The sequence below is a fragment of the Mesoplodon mirus genome, assembly GCF_964341445.2.
Source record: "Mesoplodon mirus genome assembly, contig: HAP1_SCAFFOLD_456, whole genome shotgun sequence".
In the NCBI taxonomy this organism is placed as follows: Eukaryota; Metazoa; Chordata; class Mammalia; order Artiodactyla; family Ziphiidae; genus Mesoplodon; species Mesoplodon mirus.
The window spans coordinates 322,503-341,849 of NW_028295522.1; the positions used below are offsets into that span (position 1 = coordinate 322,503).

The window sequence follows — 19,347 nt, forward strand, 5'->3', positions numbered from 1 at the left end:
TTGTTTTCAGGGCAGGGGTCATTTACAGGCCTGCAATGATTTTGAATATCAACTGACCATTAGTGCTGGGATTAAAGCTGCTGTTGTGTGAAACGGCCACAAGGTGGCAGCAGTTCACCCTCACCAAATCTGGTTACTAGGGCAAGAGAGCCTCAGTGGAAGTGGTGTTCTAGATTGGAATTTAGAATGGAATGTGCCAGGAGAAAGCCCCTCAAGTTTGTCTCACTACTTCTTGTTCGAGTTTTTAATTTAATTTTTTTTATTTTTTTTATTACAGCAAGTTTGATTACAATGTTTGGCTTGTTGTAGGTGTGGAAGATGTGGTTCTTTTACAGATATACAGATGTCTGTTCTTCCTGGGATCCTTTTCCCATGAACGTTATGACAGAATGTTGAGTAGTCCTCTCTTGGTATTCTGTAGGTCTTTGGTGATTATATATGTCACCTGTGTTTGTATATGTCTGTTAACCCCGATATCGTAATGAAACGAATCCTCACACCTTTCCATTGGTGAACCATAAGTTTGTTTAATGAATCTGTGATTGCCCTTTTCCGTGGAAATATCTGCCCTGGTATCCATTTTTCGGTAACACCTATAAGTGATATGATATGATATGTGTCTTTCACTTTCTAACTTACTACAAGTCACGTGATTACTTCTAGACTCATCTACGGTGCTGCAAATGGCATTGTGTCCATTTTTTCCTTGGCTTCTATTCTGCCTTAGCGAGGTCCATTTTCAACAATGTGATTCCCTGAGGGTTGTGGATTAGCTGACCTGGGCAGCCTTACCCTGCCGGCCCGCCCTCCCCAGGTGTGCCTCGTTGAGGTCAATATAAACAGCGCTCCAGGCAGCAATAGCCCCTGAAGCTGTGCCTGACTCCATATTCTCTGCCCCGTCAGCAGTCTCGGGGCTGTGCTGGTGGGAGGGAGTGAGGGGCCACAGCTTTGTTGGTGGCCCGCTGTGAGATGGGCTCTGCTGGCCTTTCTGCAGGAGTTGCCAGGCTGCCACCTGTAAAGAAGAGGATGTGTCACCCATACCTTCCGCTGGAATTTCTCTCCGGACAGAGGTGAGGAAGGAAAAAAGCAGTGGGGGCCGGGACAGGAGGGGTATCTCAGGCAGGGCAGTGGAAAGCTTCCGGAAGAGCGCCCGGAGCCAGGACCACCCTGGCTGGCCTGCAGGCACCAAGTTGTCCTGCGTGCTGTCGCTGGTGTGGCTCGACGGCCCTTCCTCTAGGCTTTCAAGCCCTTGTACATATTCAGGTGTTTTACCTGGGAAGGGTGGGAACAGTTCAGCAGCAGCTGGCCTGGGGCTCAGCTCACGTTTACTCACAGATGCCTCGGCACGGTCCCCCAGCTTTGCAATGAGGACGCTCCTTGCGTGGGGGGTGGGTTGCTGGCTGTATGGGAGATGGTTCCCCACCTCTGACCAATTTCAGAATTGTTTACTGCTGGAGCAAGTGCCCTGATAGGGTTTTCCTCTGTATAACTCGTGGGTTCAGGTTTTTTTTTCTTTAATGTTTCAAGTCAGATTTTATTCCTCTTTTATGTATTTATAGATATAAGCATGGAAATAATTCATTCCTATAAATACATCTGTGTGACGGGAAGAACTTTTTTCTGTTTTATTTTTAAATTTTATTTTTTAAAATTTTGAAATTTAAATTTATTTATTTTTTTATACAGCACGTTATTATTAGTTATGTATTTTATGCATATACATGTATACAGGTCAATCCCAATCTCCCAACTCATCCCACCACCTCCACCCCATGGCTTCCCACACTTGGTGTCCATACGTTTGTTCTCTACCTCTGTGTCTCTATTTCTTCCCTGCAAACCAGTTCATCTGTACCATTTTTTAGGCTCCACATATATGCATTAATATACAATATTTGTTTCCCTCTTTCTGACTTATTTCATTCTGTATGACAGTCTCTCGATCCATCGATGTCTCTACAAATGACCCAGTTTCATTCCTTTTTATGGCCGAGTAATATTCCATTTCATATATGTACCACATCTTTATCCATTCATCTGTCTGTGGGAATTTAGTTGGCTTCCATTACCTGGCTATTGTAAATAGTGCTGCAATGAATATTGTGGTGAATGTGCCTTTTTGATTTACAGTTTTCTCTGGGTATATGCCCAGAAGTGGGATTGCTGGATCAGATTGTAATTCTATTTCTAGATTTTTTAAGGAAACTCCATACTGTTCTCCATAGTGACTATATCAATTTACATTCCCACAAATAGTGGAAGAGGGCTCCTTTTGTCCACACCCTCCCCAGAATTGGTTGTTTGTAGATTTTCTGATGATGCCGATTCTATCAGGTGTGAGGTGATACCTCATTGTAGTTTTGATTTGCATTTCTCTAATAATTAGTGCTGTTGAGCAGCTTTTCATGTACGTCTTGGCCATCTCTGTGTCTTCTTTGAAGAAACGTCTCTTTAGATCTTCTGCCCGTTTTTGTATTGGGTTGTTTGTTTTTTTAATATTAAGCTGCATGAGCTGTTTATGTATATTGGAGATTAAACCTCTGTCCATTGATTCGTTTGCAACGATTTTCGCCCATTCTGAGGGATGCCTTTTTCCATTCCCGTTTTTTTTTAACAAAAAAGGAAAGAAAGGAAAAGAAGCAGCACACTAATGTGCGTAAGATATGCCTTTTGAAACGGTCGCTTTGAAATATGGACGTCCTTTGAATTTTTTGGTCGATAGGTGACCCCAGGATTTGTTTTCAGGGCAGGTGTCATTTACAGGCCTGCAATGATTTTGAATATCAACTGACCATTAGTGCTGGGATTAAAGCTGGTGTTGTGTGAAACGGCCACAAGGTGGCAGCAGTTCTCCCTTACCAAATCTGGTTACTAGGGCAAGAGAGCCTCAGTGGAAGTGGTGTTCTAGATTGGAATTTAGAATGGAATGTGCCAGGAGAAAGCCCCTCTAGTTAGTCTCACTACTTCTTGTTCGAGTTTTTAATTTAATTTTTTTATTTTTTTATTACAGCAAGTTTGATTACAATGTTTGGCTTGTTGTAGGTGTGGAAGATGTGGTTCTTTTACACATATACAGATGTCTGTTCTTCCTGGGATCCTTTTCCCCTGAACGTTATGACAGAATGTTGAGTAGTCCTCTCTTGGTATTCTGTAGGTCTTTGGTGATTATATATGTCACCTGTGTTTGTATATGTCTGTTAACCCCGATATCGTAATGAAACCAATCCTCACACCTTTCCATTGGTGAACCATAAGTTTGTTTAATGAATCTGTGATTGCCCTTCTCCGTGGAAATATCTGCCCTGGTATCCATTTTTAGGTAACACCTATAAGTGATATGATATGATATGTGTCTTTCACATTCTGACTTACTACATGTCACGTGATTACTTGTAGACTCAACTACGGTGCTGCAAATGGCATTGTGTCCTTTTTTTCCTTGCCTTCTATTCTGCCTTAGTGAGGTCCATTTTCAACAATGTGATTCCCTGAGGGATGTGGATTAGCTGACCTGGGCAGCCTTACCCGGCCGGCCCGCCCTCCCCAGGTGTGCCTCGTTGAGGTCAATATAAACAGCGCTGCAGGCAGCAATAGCCCATGAAGCTGTGCCTGACTCCACATTCTCTGCCCCGTCAGCAGTCTCGGGGCTGCGCTGGTGGGAGGGAGTGAGGGGCCACAGCTTTGTGGGTGGCCCGGTGTGAGTGGGGTTCTGCTGGCCTTTCTGCAGGAGTTGCCAGGCTGCCACCTGTAAAGAAGAGGATGTGTCACCCATACCTTCCGCTGGAATTTCTCTCCGGACAGAGGTGAGGAAGGAAAAAAGCAGTGGGGGCCGGGACAGGAGGGGTATCTCAGGCAGGGCAGTGGAAAGCTTCCGGAAGAGCGCCCGGGGCCAGGACCACCCTGGCTGGCCTGCAGGCACCAAGTTGGCCTGCGTGCTGTCGCTGGTGTGGCTCGATGGCCCTTCCTCTAGGCTTTCAAGCCTTTGTACATATTCAGGTGTTTTACCTGGGAAGGGTGGGAACAGTTCAGCAGCAGCTGGCCTGGGGCTCAGCTCACGTTTACTCACAGATGCCTCGGCACGGTCCCCCAGCTTTGCAATGAGGGCGCTCCTTGCGTGGGGGGTGGGTTGCTGGCTGTATGGGAGATGGTTCCCCACCTCTGACCAATTTCAGAATTGTTTACCGCTGGAGCAAGTGCCCTGATAGGGTTTTCCTCTGTATAACTCGTGGGTTCAGGTTTTTTTTTCTTTAATGTTTCAAGTCAGATTTTATTCCTCTTTTATGTATTTATAGATATAAGCATGGAAATAATTCATTCCTATAAATACATCAGTGTGATGGGAAGAACTTTTTTCTGTTTTATTTTTAAATTTTATTTTTTTAAATTTTGAAATTTAATTTTATTTATTTTTTTATACAGCACGTTATTATTAGTTATGTATTTTATGCATATACATGTATACAGGTCAATCCCAATCTCCCAACTCATCCCACCACCACCACCCCATGGCTTCCCACACTTGGTGTCCATACGTTTGTTCTCTCCCTCTGTGTCTCTATTTCTTCCCTGCAAACCAGTTCATCTGTACCGTTATTTAGGCTCCACATATATGCAATTATATACCATATTTCTTTTCATCTTTCTGACTTACTTCATTCTGTATGACAGTCTCTCGATCCATCGATGTCTCTACAAATGACCCAGTTTCATTCCTTTTTATGGCCGAGTAATATTCCATTTTATATATGTACCACCTCTTTATCCATTCATCTGTCTGTGGGCATTTAGGTGGCTTCCATTACCTGGCTATTGTAAATAGTGCTGCAACGAACATTGTGGTGAATGTGCCTTTTTGATTTACGGTTTTCTCTGGGTATATGTCCAGAAGTGGGATAGCTGGATCAGATGGTAATTCTATTTCTAGTTTTTTTAAGGAAACTCCATACTGTTCTCCATAGTGACTGTATCAATTTACATTCCCACCAATAGTGGAAGAGGGCTCCTTTTGTCCACACCCTCCCCAGAATTGGTTGTTTGTAGATTTTCTGATGATGCCGATTCTAACAGGTGTGAGGTGATACCTCATTGTAGTTTTGATTTGCAGTTCTCTAATAATTAGTGCTGTTGAGCAGCTTTTCATGTGCGTCTTGGCCATCTCTGTGTCTTCTTTGAAGAAACGTCTCTTTAGATCTTCTGCCCATTTTTGTATTGGGTTGTTTGTTTTTTTAATATTAAGCTGCATGAGCTGTTTATGTATATTGGAGATTAAACCTCTGTCCATTGATTCGTTTGCAACGATTTTCGCGCATTCTGAGGGATGCCTTTTTCCATTCCCGGTTTTTTTAACAAAAAAGGAAAGAAAGGAAAAGAAGCAGAACACTAATGTGCGTAAAATATGCCTTTTGAAACGGTCGTTTTGAAATATGGACGTCCTTTGAATTTTTTGGTCGATATGTGACCCCAGGATTTGTTTTCAGGGCAGGGGTCATTTACAGGCCTGCAATGATTTTGAATATCAACTGACCATTAGCGCTGGGATTAAAGCTGCTGTTGTGTGAAACGGCCACAAGGTGGCAGCAGTTCACCCTCACCAAATCTGGTTACTAGGGCAAGAGAGCCTCAGTGGAAGTGGTGTTCTAGATTGGAATTTAGAATGGAATGTGCCAGGAGAAAGCCCCTCAAGTTTGTCTCACTACTTCTTGTTCGAGTTTTTAATTTAATTTTTTTATTTTTTTTATTACAGCAAGTTTGATTACAATGTTTGGCTTGTTGTAGGTGTGGAAGATGTGGTTCTTTTACACATATACAGATGTCTGTTCTTCCTGGGATCCTTTTCCCATGAACGTTATGACAGAATGTTGAGTAGTCCTCTCTTGGTATTCTGTAGGTCTTTGGTGATTATATATGTCACCTGTGTTTGTATATGTCTGTTAACCCCGATATCGTAATGAAACGAATCCTCACACCTTTCCATTGGTGAACCATAAGTTTGTTTAATGAATCTGTGATTGCCCTTTTCCGTGGAAATATCTGCCCTGGTATCCATTTTTCGGTAACACCTATAAGTGATATGATATGATATGTGTCTTTCACTTTCTAACTTACTACAAGTCACGTGATTACTTCTAGACTCATCTACGGTGCTGCAAATGGCATTGTGTCCATTTTTTCCTTGGCTTCTATTCTGCCTTAGCGAGGTCCATTTTCAACAATGTGATTCCCTGAGGCTTGTGGATTAGCTGACCTGGGCAGCCTTACCCTGCCGGCCCGCCCTCCCCAGGTGTGCCTCGTTGAGGTCAATATAAACAGCGCTCCAGGCAGCAATAGCCCCTGAAGCTGTGCCTGACTCCATATTCTCTGCCCCGTCAGCAGTCTCGGGGCTGTGCTGGTGGGAGGGAGTGAGGGGCCACAGCTTTGTTGGTGGCCCGCTGTGAGTGGGGCTCTGATGGCCTTTCTGCAGGAGTTGCCAGGCTGCCACCTGTAAAGAAGAGCATGTGTCACCCATACCTTCCGCTGGAATTTCTCTCCGGACAGAGGTGAGGAAGGAAAAAAGCAGTGGTGGCCGGGACAGGAGGGGTATCTCAGGCAGGGCAGTGGAAAGGTTCCGGAAGAGCGCCCGGGGCCAGGACCACCCTGGCTGGCCTGCAGGCACCAAGTTGGCCTGCGTGCTGTCGCTGGTGTGGCTCGATGGCCCTTCCTCTAGGCTTTCAAGCCCTTGTACATATTCAGGTGTTTTACCTGGGAAGGGTGGGAACAGTTCAGCAGCAGCTGGCCTGAGGCTCAGCTCACGTTTACTCACAGATACCTCGGCACGGTCCCCCAGCTTTGCAATGAGGATGCTCCTTGCGTGGGGGGTGGGTTGCTGGCTGTATGGGAGATGGTTCCCCACCTCTGACCAATTTCAGAATTGTTTACCGCTGGAGCAAGTGCCCTGATAGGGTTTTCCTCTGTATAACTCGTGGGTTCAGGTTTTTTTTTCTTTAATGTTTCAAGTCAGATTTTATTCCTCTTTTATGTATTTATAGATATAAGCATGGAAATAATTCATTCCTATAAATACATCTGTGTGATGGGAAGAACTTTTTTCTGTTTTATTTTTAAATTTTATTTTTTTAAATTTTGAAATTTAATTTTATTTATTTTTTTATACAGCACGTTATTATTAGTTATGTATTTTATGCATATACATGTATACAGGTCAATCCCAATCTCCCAACTCATCCCACCACCACCACCCCATGGCTTCCCACACTTGGTGTCCATACGTTTGTTCTCTACCTCTGTGTCTCTATTTCTTCCCTGCAAACCAGTTCATCTGTACCGTTATTTAGGCTCCACATATATGCAATTATATACCATATTTCTTTTCATCTTTCTGACTTACTTCATTCTGTATGACAGTCTCTCGATCCATCGATGTCTCTACAAATGACCCAGTTTCATTCCTTTTTATGGCCGAGTAATATTCCATTTTATATATGTACCACCTCTTTATCCATTCATCTGTCTGTGGGCATTTAGGTGGCTTCCATTACCTGGCTATTGTAAATAGTGCTGCAACGAACATTGTGGTGAATGTGCCTTTTTGATTTACGGTTTTCTCTGGGTATATGTCCAGAAGTGGGATAGCTGGATCAGATGGTAATTCTATTTCTAGTTTTTTTAAGGAAACTCCATACTGTTCTCCATAGTGACTGTATCAATTTACATTCCCACCAATAGTGGAAGAGGGCTCCTTTTGTCCACACCCTCCCCAGAATTGGTTGTTTGTAGATTTTCTGATGATGCCGATTCTAACAGGTGTGAGGTGATACCTCATTGTAGTTTTGATTTGCAGTTCTCTAATAATTAGTGCTGTTGAGCAGCTTTTCATGTGCGTCTTGGCCATCTCTGTGTCTTCTTTGAAGAGACGTCTCTTTAGATCTTCTGCCCATTTTTGTATTGGGTTGTTTGTTTTTTTAATATTAAGCTGCATGAGCTGTTTATGTATATTGGAGATTAAACCTCTGTCCATTGATTCGTTTGCAACGATTTTCGCGCATTCTGAGGGATGCCTTTTTCCATTCCCGGTTTTTTTAACAAAAAAGGAAAGAAAGGAAAAGAAGCAGAACACTAATGTGCGTAAAATATGCCTTTTGAAACGGTCCTTTTGAAATATGGACGTCCTTTGAATTTTTTGGTCGATATGTGACCCCAGGATTTGTTTTCAGGGCAGGGGTCATTTACAGGCCTGCAATGATTTTGAATATCAACTGACCATTAGCGCTGGGATTAAAGCTGCTGTTGTGTGAAACGGCCACAAGGTGGCAGCAGTTCACCCTCACCAAATCTGGTTACTAGGGCAAGAGAGCCTCAGTGGAAGTGGTGTTCTAGATTGGAATTTAGAATGGAATGTGCCAGGAGAAAGCCCCTCAAGTTTGTCTCACTACTTCTTGTTCGAGTTTTTAATTTAATTTTTTTATTTTTTTTATTACAGCAAGTTTGATTACAATGTTTGGCTTGTTGTAGGTGTGGAAGATGTGGTTCTTTTACACATATACAGATGTCTGTTCTTCCTGGGATCCTTTTCCCATGAACGTTATGACAGAATGTTGAGTAGTCCTCTCTTGGTATTCTGTAGGTCTTTGGTGATTATATATGTCACCTGTGTTTGTATATGTCTGTTAACCCCGATATCGTAATGAAACGAATCCTCACACCTTTCCATTGGTGAACCATAAGTTTGTTTAATGAATCTGTGATTGCCCTTTTCCGTGGAAATATCTGCCCTGGTATCCATTTTTCGGTAACACCTATAAGTGATATGATATGATATGTGTCTTTCACTTTCTAACTTACTACAAGTCACGTGATTACTTCTAGACTCATCTACGGTGCTGCAAATGGCATTGTGTCCATTTTTTCCTTGGCTTCTATTCTGCCTTAGCGAGGTCCATTTTCAACAATGTGATTCCCTGAGGCTTGTGGATTAGCTGACCTGGGCAGCCTTACCCTGCCGGCCCGCCCTCCCCAGGTGTGCCTCGTTGAGGTCAATATAAACAGCGTTCCAGGCAGCAATAGCCCCTGAAGCTGTGCCTGACTCCATATTCTCTGCCCCGTCAGCAGTCTCGGGGCTGTGCTGGTGGGAGGGAGTGAGGGGCCACAGCTTTGTTGGTGGCCCGCTGTGAGTGGGGCTCTGATGGCCTTTCTGCAGGAGTTGCCAGGCTGCCACCTGTAAAGAAGAGCATGTGTCACCCATACCTTCCGCTGGAATTTCTCTCCGGACAGAGGTGAGGAAGGAAAAAAGCAGTGGTGGCCGGGACAGGAGGGGTATCTCAGGCAGGGCAGTGGAAAGGTTCCGGAAGAGCGCCCGGGGCCAGGACCACCCTGGCTGGCCTGCAGGCACCAAGTTGGCCTGCGTGCTGTCGCTGGTGTGGCTCGATGGCCCTTCCTCTAGGCTTTCAAGCCCTTGTACATATTCAGGTGTTTTACCTGGGAAGGGTGGGAACAGTTCAGCAGCAGCTGGCCTGGGGCTCAGCTCACGTTTACTCACAGATGCCTCGGCACGGTCCCCCAGCTTTGCAATGAGGATGCTCCTTGCGTGGGGGGTGGGTTGCTGGCTGTATGGGAGATGGTTCCCCACCTCTGACCAATTTCAGAATTGTTTACCGCTGGAGCAAGTGCCCTGATAGGCTTTTCCTCTGTATAACTCGTGGGTTCAGGTTTTTTTTTCTTTAATGTTTCAAGTCAGATTTTATTCCTCTTTTATGTATTTATAGATATAAGCATGGAAATAATTCATTCCTATAAATACATCTGTGTGATGGGAAGAACTTTTTTCTGTTTTATTTTTAAATTTTATTTTTTAAAATTTTGAAATTTAATTTTATTTATTTTTTTATACAGCACGTTATTATTAGTTATGTATTTTATGCATATACATGTATACAGGTCAATCCCAATCTCCCAACTCATCCCACCACCACCACCCCATGGCTTCCCACACTTGGTGTCCATACGTTTGTTCTCTACCTCTGTGTCTCTATTTCTTCCCTGCAAACCAGTTCATCTGTACCGTTAATTAGGCTCCACATATATGCATTAATATACAATATTTCTTTTCCTCTTTCTGACTTACTTCATTCTGTATGACAGTCTCTCGATCCATCGATGTCTCTACAAATGACCCAGTTTCATTCCTTTTTATGGCCGAGTAATATTCCATTTTATATATGTACCACCTCTTTATCCACTCATCTGTCTGTGGGCATTTAGGTGGCTTCCATTACGTGGCTATTGTAAATAATGCTGCAATGAATATTGTGGTGAATGTGCCTTTTTGATTTACGGTTTTCTCTGGGTATATGCCCAGAAGTGGGATAGCTGGATCAGATGGTAATTCTATTTCTAGTTTTTTTAAGGAAACTCATACTGTTCTCCATAGTGACTGTATCAATTTACATTCCCACCAATAGTGGAAGAGGGCTCCTTTTGTCCACACCCTCCCCAGAATTGGTTGTTTGTATATTTTCTGATGATGCCGATTCTAACAGGTGTGAGGTGATAACTCATTGTAGTTTTGATTTGCATTTCTCTAATAATTAGTGCTGTTGAGCAGCTTTTCATGTGCGTCTTGGCCATCTCTGTGTCTTCTTTGAAGAAACGTCTCTTTAGATCTTCTGCCCATTTTTGTATTGGGTTGTTTGTTTTTTTAATATTAAGCTGCATGAGCTGTTTATGTATATTGGAGATTAAACCTCTGTCCATTGATTCGTTTGCAACGATTTTCGCCCATTCTGAGGGATGCCTTTTTCCATTCCCGGTTTTTTTAACAAAAAAGGAAAGAAAGGAAAAGAAGCAGCACACTAATGTGCGTAAAATATGCCTTTTGAAACGGTCATTTTGAAATATGGACGTCCTTTGAATTTTTTGGTCGATTTGTGACCCCAGGATTTGTTTTCAGGGCAGGTGTCATTTACAGGCCTGCAATGATTTTGAATATCAACTGACCATTAGCGCTGGGATTAAAGCTGCTGTTGTGTGAAACGGCCACAAGGTCGCAGCAGTTCACCCTTACCAAATCTGGTTACTAGGGCAAGAGAGCCTCAGTGGAAGTGGTGTTCCAGATTGGAATTTAGAATGGAATGTGCCAGGAGAAAGCCCCTCAAGTTTGTCTCACTACTTCTTGTTCGAGTTTTTAATTTATTTTTTTAATTTTTTTATTACAGGAAGTTTGATTACAATGTTTGGCTTGTTGTAGGTGTGGAAGATGTGGTTCTTTTACACATATACAGATGTCTGTTCTTCCTGGGATCCTTTTCCCATGAACGTTATGACAGAATGTTGAGTAGTCCTCTCTTGGTATTCTGTAGGTCTTTGGTGATTATATATGTCACCTGTGTTTGTATATGTCTGTTAACCCCGATATCGTAATGAAACGAATCCTCACACCTTTCCATTGGTGAACCATAAGTTTGTTTAATGAATCTGTGATTGCCCTTCTCCGTGGAAATATCTGCCCTGGTATCCATTTTTAGGTAACACCTATAAGTGATATGATATGTGTCTTTCACTTTCTAACTTACTACAAGTCACGTGATTACTTCTAGACTCATCTACGGTGCTGCAAATGGCATTGTGTCCATTTTTTCCTTGGCTTCTATTCTGCCTTAGCGAGGTCCATTTTCAACAATGTGATTCCCTGAGGGTTGTGGATTAGCTGACCTGGGCAGCCTTACCCTGCCGGCCCGCCCTCCCCATGTGTGCCTGTTTGAGGTCTATATAAACAGCGCTCCAGGCAGCAATAGCCCCTGAAGCTGTGCCTGACTCCATATTCTCTGTCCCGTCAGCAGTCTCGGGGCTGTGCTGGTGGGAGGGAGTGAGGGGCCACAGCTTTGTTGGTGGCCCGCTGTGAGTGGGGCTCTGCTGGCCTTTCTGCAGGAGTTGCCAGGCTGCCACCTGTAAAGAAGAGGATGTGTCACCCATACCTTCCGCTGGAATTTCTCTCCGGACAGAGGTGAGGAAGGAAAAAAGCAGTGGTTGCCGGGACAGGAGGGGTATCTCAGGCAGGGCAGTGGAAAGGTTCCGGAAGAGCGCCCGGGGCCAGGACCACCCTGGCTGGCCTGCAGGCACCAAGTTGCCCTGCGTGCTGTCGCTGGTGTGGCTCGATGGCCCTTCCTCTAGGCTTTCAAGCCCTTGTACATATTCAGGTGTTTTACCTGGGAAGGGTGGGAACAGTTCAGCAGCAGCTGGCCTGGGGCTCAGCTCACGTTTACTCACAGATGCCTCGGCACGGTCCCTCAGCTTTGCAATGAGGATGCTCCTTGCGTGGGGGGTGGGTTTCTGGCTGTATGGGAGATGGTTCCCCACCTCTGACCAATTTCAGAATTGTTTACCGCTGGAGCAAGTGCCCTGATAGGCTTTTCCTCTGTATAACTCGTGGGTTCAGGTTTTTTTTTCTTTAATGTTTCAAGTCAGATTTTATTCCTCTTTTATGTATTTATAGATATAAGCATGGAAATAATTCATTCCTATAAATACATCTGTGTGATGGGAAGAACTTTTTTCTGTTTTATTTTTAAATTTTATTTTTTAAAATTTTGAAATTTAATTTTATTTATTTTTTTATACAGCACGTTATTATTAGTTATGTATTTTATGCATATACATGTATACAGGTCAATCCCAATCTCCCAACTCATCCCACCACCACCACCCCATGGCTTCCCACACTTGGTGTCCATACGTTTGTTCTCTACCTCTGTGTCTCTATTTCTTCCCTGCAAACCAGTTCATCTGTACCGTTATTTAGGCTCCACATATATGCATTAATATACAATATTTCTTTTCATCTTTCTGACTTACTTAATTCTGTATGACAGTCTCTCGATCCATCGATGTCTCTACAAGTGACCCAGTTTCATTCCTTTTTATGGCCGAGTAATATTCCAATTTATATATGTACCACATCTTTATCCATTCATCTGTCTGTGGGCATTTAGGTGGCTTCCATTACCTGGCTATTGTAAATAGTGCTGCAACGAACATTGTGGTGAATGTGCCTTTTTGATTTACGGTTTTCTCTGGGTATATGCCCAGAAGTGGGATAGCTGGATCAGATGGTAATTCTATTTCTAGTTTTTTTAAGGAAACTCCATACTGTTCTCCATAGTGACTGTATCAATTTACATTCCCACCAATAGTGGAAGAGGGCTCCTTTTGTCCACACGCTCCCCAGAATTGGTTGTTTGTAGATTTTCTGATGATGCCGATTCTAACAGGTGTGAGGTGATACCTCATTGTAGTTTTGATTTGCATTTCTCTAATAATTAGTGCTGTTGAGCAGCTTTTCATGTGTGTCTTGGCCATCTCTGTGTCTTCTTTGAAGAAACGTCTCTTTAGATCTTCTGCCCATTTTTGTATTGGGTTGTTTGTTTTTTTAATATTAAGCTGCATGAGCTGTTTATGTATATTGGAGATTAAACCTCTGTCCATTGATTCGTTTGCAACGATTTTCGCCCATTCTGAGGGATGCTTTTCCATTCCCGTTTTTTTTAACAAAAAAGGAAAGAAAGGAAAAGAAGCAGAACACTAATGTGCGTAAAATATGCCTTTTGAAACGGTCGTTTTGAAATATGGACGTCCTTTGAAATTTTTGGTCGATATGTGACCCCAGGATTTGTTTTCAGGGCAGGTGTCATTTACAGGCCTGCAATGATTTTGAACATCAACTGACCATTAGCGCTGCGATTAAAGCTGCTGTTGTGTGAAACGGCCACAAGGTGGCAGCAGTTCACCCTCACCAAATCTGGTTACTAGGGCAAGAGAGCCTCAGTGGAAGTGGTGTTCTAGATTGGAATTTAGAATGGAATGTGCCAGGAGAAAGCCCCTCAAGTTTGTCTCACTACTTCTTGTTCGAGTTTTTAATTTATTTTTTTAATTTTTTTATTACAGGAAGTTTGATTACAATGTTTGGCTTGTTGTAGGTGTGGAAGATGTGGTTCTTTTACACATATACAGATGTCTGTTCTTCCTGGGATCCTTTTCCCATGAACGTTATGACAGAATGTTGAGTAGTCCTCTCTTGGTATTCTGTAGGTCTTTGGTGATTATATATGTCACCTGTGTTTGTATATGTCTGTTAACCCCGATATCGTAATGAAACGAATCCTCACACCTTTCCATTGGTGAACCATAAGTTTGTTTAATGAATCTGTGATTGCCCTTCTCCGTGGAAATATCTGCCCTGGTATCCATTTTTAGGTAACACCTATAAGTGATATGATATGATATGTGTCTTTCACTTTCTAACTTACTACAAGTCACGTGATTACTTCTAGACTCATCTACGGTGCTGCAAATGGCATTGTGTCCATTTTTTCCTTGGCTTCTATTCTGCCTTAGCGAGGTCCATTTTCAACAATGTGATTCCCTGAGGGTTGTGGATTAGCTGACCTGGGCAGCCTTACCCTGCCGGCCCGCCCTCCCCATGTGTGCCTGTTTGAGGTCTATATAAACAGCGCTCCAGGCAGCAATAGCCCCTGAAGCTGTGCCTGACTCCATATTCTCTGTCCCGTCAGCAGTCTCGGGGCTGTGCTGGTGGGAGGGAGTGAGGGGCCACAGCTTTGTTGGTGGCCCGCTGTGAGTGGGGCTCTGCTGGCCTTTCTGCAGGAGTTGCCAGGCTGCCACCTCTAAAGAAGAGGATGTGTCACCCATACCTTCCGCTGGAATTTCTCTCCGGACAGAGGTGAGGAAGGAAAAAAGCAGTGGTTGCCGGGACAGGAGGGGTATCTCAGGCAGGGCAGTGGAAAGGTTCCGGAAGAGCGCCCGGGGCCAGGACCACCCTGGCTGGCCTGCAGGCACCAAGTTGCCCTGCGTGCTGTCGCTGGTGTGGCTCGATGGCCCTTCCTCTAGGCTTTCAAGCCCTTGTACATATTCAGGTGTTTTACCTGGGAAGGGTGGGAACAGTTCAGCAGCAGCTGGCCTGGGGCTCAGCTCACGTTTACTCACAGATGCCTCGGCACGGTCCCTCAGCTTTGCAATGAGGATGCTCCTTGCGTGGGGGGTGGGTTTCTGGCTGTATGGGAGATGGTTCCCCACCTCTGACCAATTTCAGAATTGTTTACCGCTGGAGCAAGTGCCCTGATAGGCTTTTCCTCTGTATAACTCGTGGGTTCAGGTTTTTTTTTCTTTAATGTTTCAAGTCAGATTTTATTCCTCTTTTATGTATTTATAGATATAAGCATGGAAATAATTCATTCCTATAAATACATCTGTGTGATGGGAAGAACTTTTTTCTGTTTTATTTTTAAATTTTATTTTTTAAAATTTTGAAATTTAATTTTATTTATTTTTTTATACAGCACGTTATTATTAGTTATGTATTTTATGCATATACATGTATACAGGTCAATCCCAATCTCCCAACTCATCCCACCACCACCACCCCATGGCTTCCCACACTTGGTGTCCATACGTTTGTTCTCTACCTCTGTGTCTCTATTTCTTCCCTGCAAACCAGTTCATCTGTACCGTTATTTAGGCTCCACATATATGCATTAATATACAATATTTCTTTTCATCTTTCTGACTTACTTAATTCTGTATGACAGTCTCTCGATCCATCGATGTCTCTACAAGTGACCCAGTTTCATTCCTTTTTATGGCCGAGTAATATTCCAATTTATATATGTACCACATCTTTATCCATTCATCTGTCTGTGGGCATTTAGGTGGCTTCCATTACCTGGCTATTGTAAATAGTGCTGCAACGAACATTGTGGTGAATGTGCCTTTTTGATTTACGGTTTTCTCTGGGTATATGCCCAGAAGTGGGATAGCTGGATCAGATGGTAATTCTATTTCTAGATTTTTTAAGGAAACTCCATACTGTTCTCCATAGTGACTGTATCAATTTACATTCCCACCAATAGTGGAAGAGGGCTCCTTTTGTCCACACGCTCCCCAGAATTGGTTGTTTGTAGATTTTCTGATGATGCCGATTCTAACAGGTGTGAGGTGATACCTCATTGTAGTTTTGATTTGCATTTCTATAATAATTAGTGCTGTTGAGCAGCTTTTCATGTGCGTCTTGGCCATCTCTGTGTCTTCTTTGAAGAAACGTCTCTTTAGATCTTCTGCCCATTTTTGTATTGGGTTGTTTGTTTTTTTAATATTAAGCTGCATGAGCTGTTTATGTATATTGGAGATTAAACCTCTGTCCATTGATTCGTTTGCAACGATTTTCGCCCATTCTGAGGGATGCTTTTCCATTCCCGTTTTTTTTAACAAAAAAGGAAAGAAAGGAAAAGAAGCAGAACACTAATGTGCGTAAAATATGCCTTTTGAAACGGTCGTTTTGAAATATGGACGTCCTTTGAATTTTTTGGTCGATATGTGACCCCAGGATTTGTTTTCAGGGCAGGTGTCATTTACAGGCCTGCAATGATTTTGAACATCAACTGACCATTAGCGCTGCGATTAAAGCTGCTGTTGTGTGAAACGGCCACAAGGTGGCAGCAGTTCACCCTCACCAAATCTGGTTACTAGGGCAAGAGAGCCTCAGTGGAAGTGGTGTTCTAGATTGGAATTTAGAATGGAATGTGCCAGGAGAAAGCCCCTCAAGTTTGTCTCACTACTTCTTGTTCGAGTTTTTAATTTATTTTTTTTATTTTTTTATTACAGCAAGTTTGATTACAATGTTTGGCTTGTTGTAGGTGTGGAAGATGTGGTTCTTTTACACATATACAGATGTCTGTTCTTCCTGGGATCCTTTTCCCATGAACGTTATGACAGAATGTTGAGTAGTCCTCTCTTGGTATTCTGTAGGTCTTTGGTGATTATATATGTCACCTGTGTTTGTATATGTCTGTTAACCCCGATATCGTAATGAAACGAATCCTCACACCTTTCCATTGGTGAACCATAAGTTTGTTTAATGAATCTGTGATTGCCCTTCTCCGTGGAAATATCTGCCCTGGTATCCATTTTTAGGTAACACCTATAAGTGATATGATATGATATGTGTCTTTCACTTTCTAACTTACTACAAGTCACGTGATTATTTCTAGACTCATCTACGGTGCTGCAAATGGCATTGTGTCCATTTTTTCCTTGGCTTCTATTCTGCCTTAGCGAGGTCCATTTTCAACAATGTGATTCCCTGAGGGTTGTGGATTAGCTGACCTGGGCAGCCTTACCCTGCCGGCCCGCCCTCCCCATGTGTGCCTGTTTGAGGTCTATATAAACAGCGCTCCAGGCAGCAATAGCCCCTGAAGCTGAGCCTGACTCCATATTCTCTGCCCCGTCAGCAGTCTCGGGGCTGTGCTGGTGGGAGGGAGTGAGGGGCCACAGCTTTGTTGGTGGCCCGCTGTGAGTGGGGCTCTGCTGGCCTTTCTGCAGGAGTTGCCAGGCTGCCACCTGTAAAGAATAGGATGTGTCACCCATACCTTCCGCTGGAATTTCTCTCCGGACAGAGGTGAGGAAGGAAAAAAGCAGTGGTTGCCGGGACAGGAGGGGTATCTCAGGCAGGGCAGTGGAAAGGTTCCGGAAGAGCGCCCGGGGCCAGGACCACCCTGGCTGGCCTGCAGGCACCAAGTTGCCCTGCGTGCTGTCGCTGGTGTGGCTCGATGGCCCTTCCTCTAGGCTTTCAAGCCCTTGTACATATTCAGGTGTTTTACCTGGGAAGGGTGGGAACAGTTCAGCAGCAGCTGGCCTGGGGCTCAGCTCACGTTTACTCACAGATGCCTCGGCACGGTCCCCCAGCTTTGCAATGAGGATGCTCCTTGCGTGGGGGGTGGGTTTCTGGCTGTATGGGAGATGGTTCCCCACCTCTGACCAATTTCAGAATTGTTTACCGCTGGAGCAAGTGCCCTGATAGGCTTTTCCTCTGTATAACTCATGGGTTCAGGTTTTTTTTTCTTTAATGTTTCAAGTCAGATTTTATTCCTCTTTTATGTATTTATAGATATAAGCATGGAAATAATTCATTCCTATAAATACATCTGTGTGATGGGAAGAACTTTTTTCTGTTTTATTTTTAAATTTTATTTTTTAAAATTTTGAAATTTAATTTTATTTATTTTTTTATACAGCACGTTATTATTAGTTATGTATTTTATACATATACATGTATACAGGTCAATCCCAATCTCCCAACTCATCCCACCACCACCACCCCATGGCTTCCCACACTTGGTGTCCATACGTTTGTTCTCTACCTCTGTGTCTCTATTTCTTCCCTGCAAACCAGTTCATCTGTACCGTTATTTAGGCTCCACATATATGCATTAATATACAATATTTCTTTTCATCTTTCTGACTTACTTAATTCTGTATGACAGTCTCTCGATCCATCGATGTCTCTACAAGTGACCCAGTTTCATTCCTTTTTATGGCCGAGTAATATTCCAATTTATATATGTACCACATCTTTATCCATTCATCTGTCTGTGGGCATTTAGGTGGCTTCCATTACCTGGCTATTGTAAATAGTGCTGCAACGAACATTGTGGTGAATGTGCCTTTTTGATTTACGGTTTTCTCTGGGTATATGCCCAGAAGTGGGATAGCTGGATCAGATGGTAATTCTATTTCTAGTTTTTTTAAGGAAACTCCATACTGTTCTCCATAGTGACTGTATCAATTTACATTCCCACCAATAGTGGAAGAGGGCTCCTTTTGTCCACACCCTCCCCAGAATTGGTTGTTTGTAGATTTTCTGATGAGGCCGATTCTAACAGGTGTGAGGTGATACCTCATTGTAGTTTTGATTTGCATTTCTCTAATAATTAGTGCTGTTGAGCAGCTTTTCATGTGCGTCTTGGCCATCTCTGTGTCTTCTTTGAAGAAACGTCTCTTTAGATCTTCTGCCCATTTTTGTATTGGGTTGTTTGTTTTTTTAATATTAAGCTGCATGAGCTGTTTATGTATATTGGAGATTAAACCTCTGCCCATTGATTCGTTTGCAACGATTTTCGCCCATTCTGAGGGATGCCTTTTTCCATTCCCGTTTTTTTTAACAAAAAAGGAAAGAAAGGAAAAGAAGCAGAACACTAATATGCGTAAAATATGCCTTTTGAAACGGTCGTTTTGAAATAAGAACGTCCTTTGAATTTTTTGGTCGATATGTGACCCCAGGATTTGTTTTCAGGGCAGGGGTCATTTACAGGCCTGCAAGGATTTTGAATATCAACTGACCATTAGCACTGGGATTAAAGCTGCTGTTGTGTGAAACGGCCACAAGGTGGCAGCTGTTCACCCTTACCAAATCTGGTTGCTAGGGCAAGAGAGCCTCAGTGGAAGTGGTGTTCTAGATTGGAATTTAGAATGGAATGTGCCAGGAGAAAGCCCCTCATGTTTGTCTCACTA

General features: G+C 43.2%; 1 long non-coding RNA gene across 1 annotated transcript in view; it reads right to left on the reverse strand.

The window, feature by feature from the left end:
- The window catches only part of LOC309797384, a 235,595-nt gene that overhangs the window by 129,991 nt on the left and 86,257 nt on the right, over window positions 1-19,347 (reverse strand). The window lies entirely within an intron of this gene.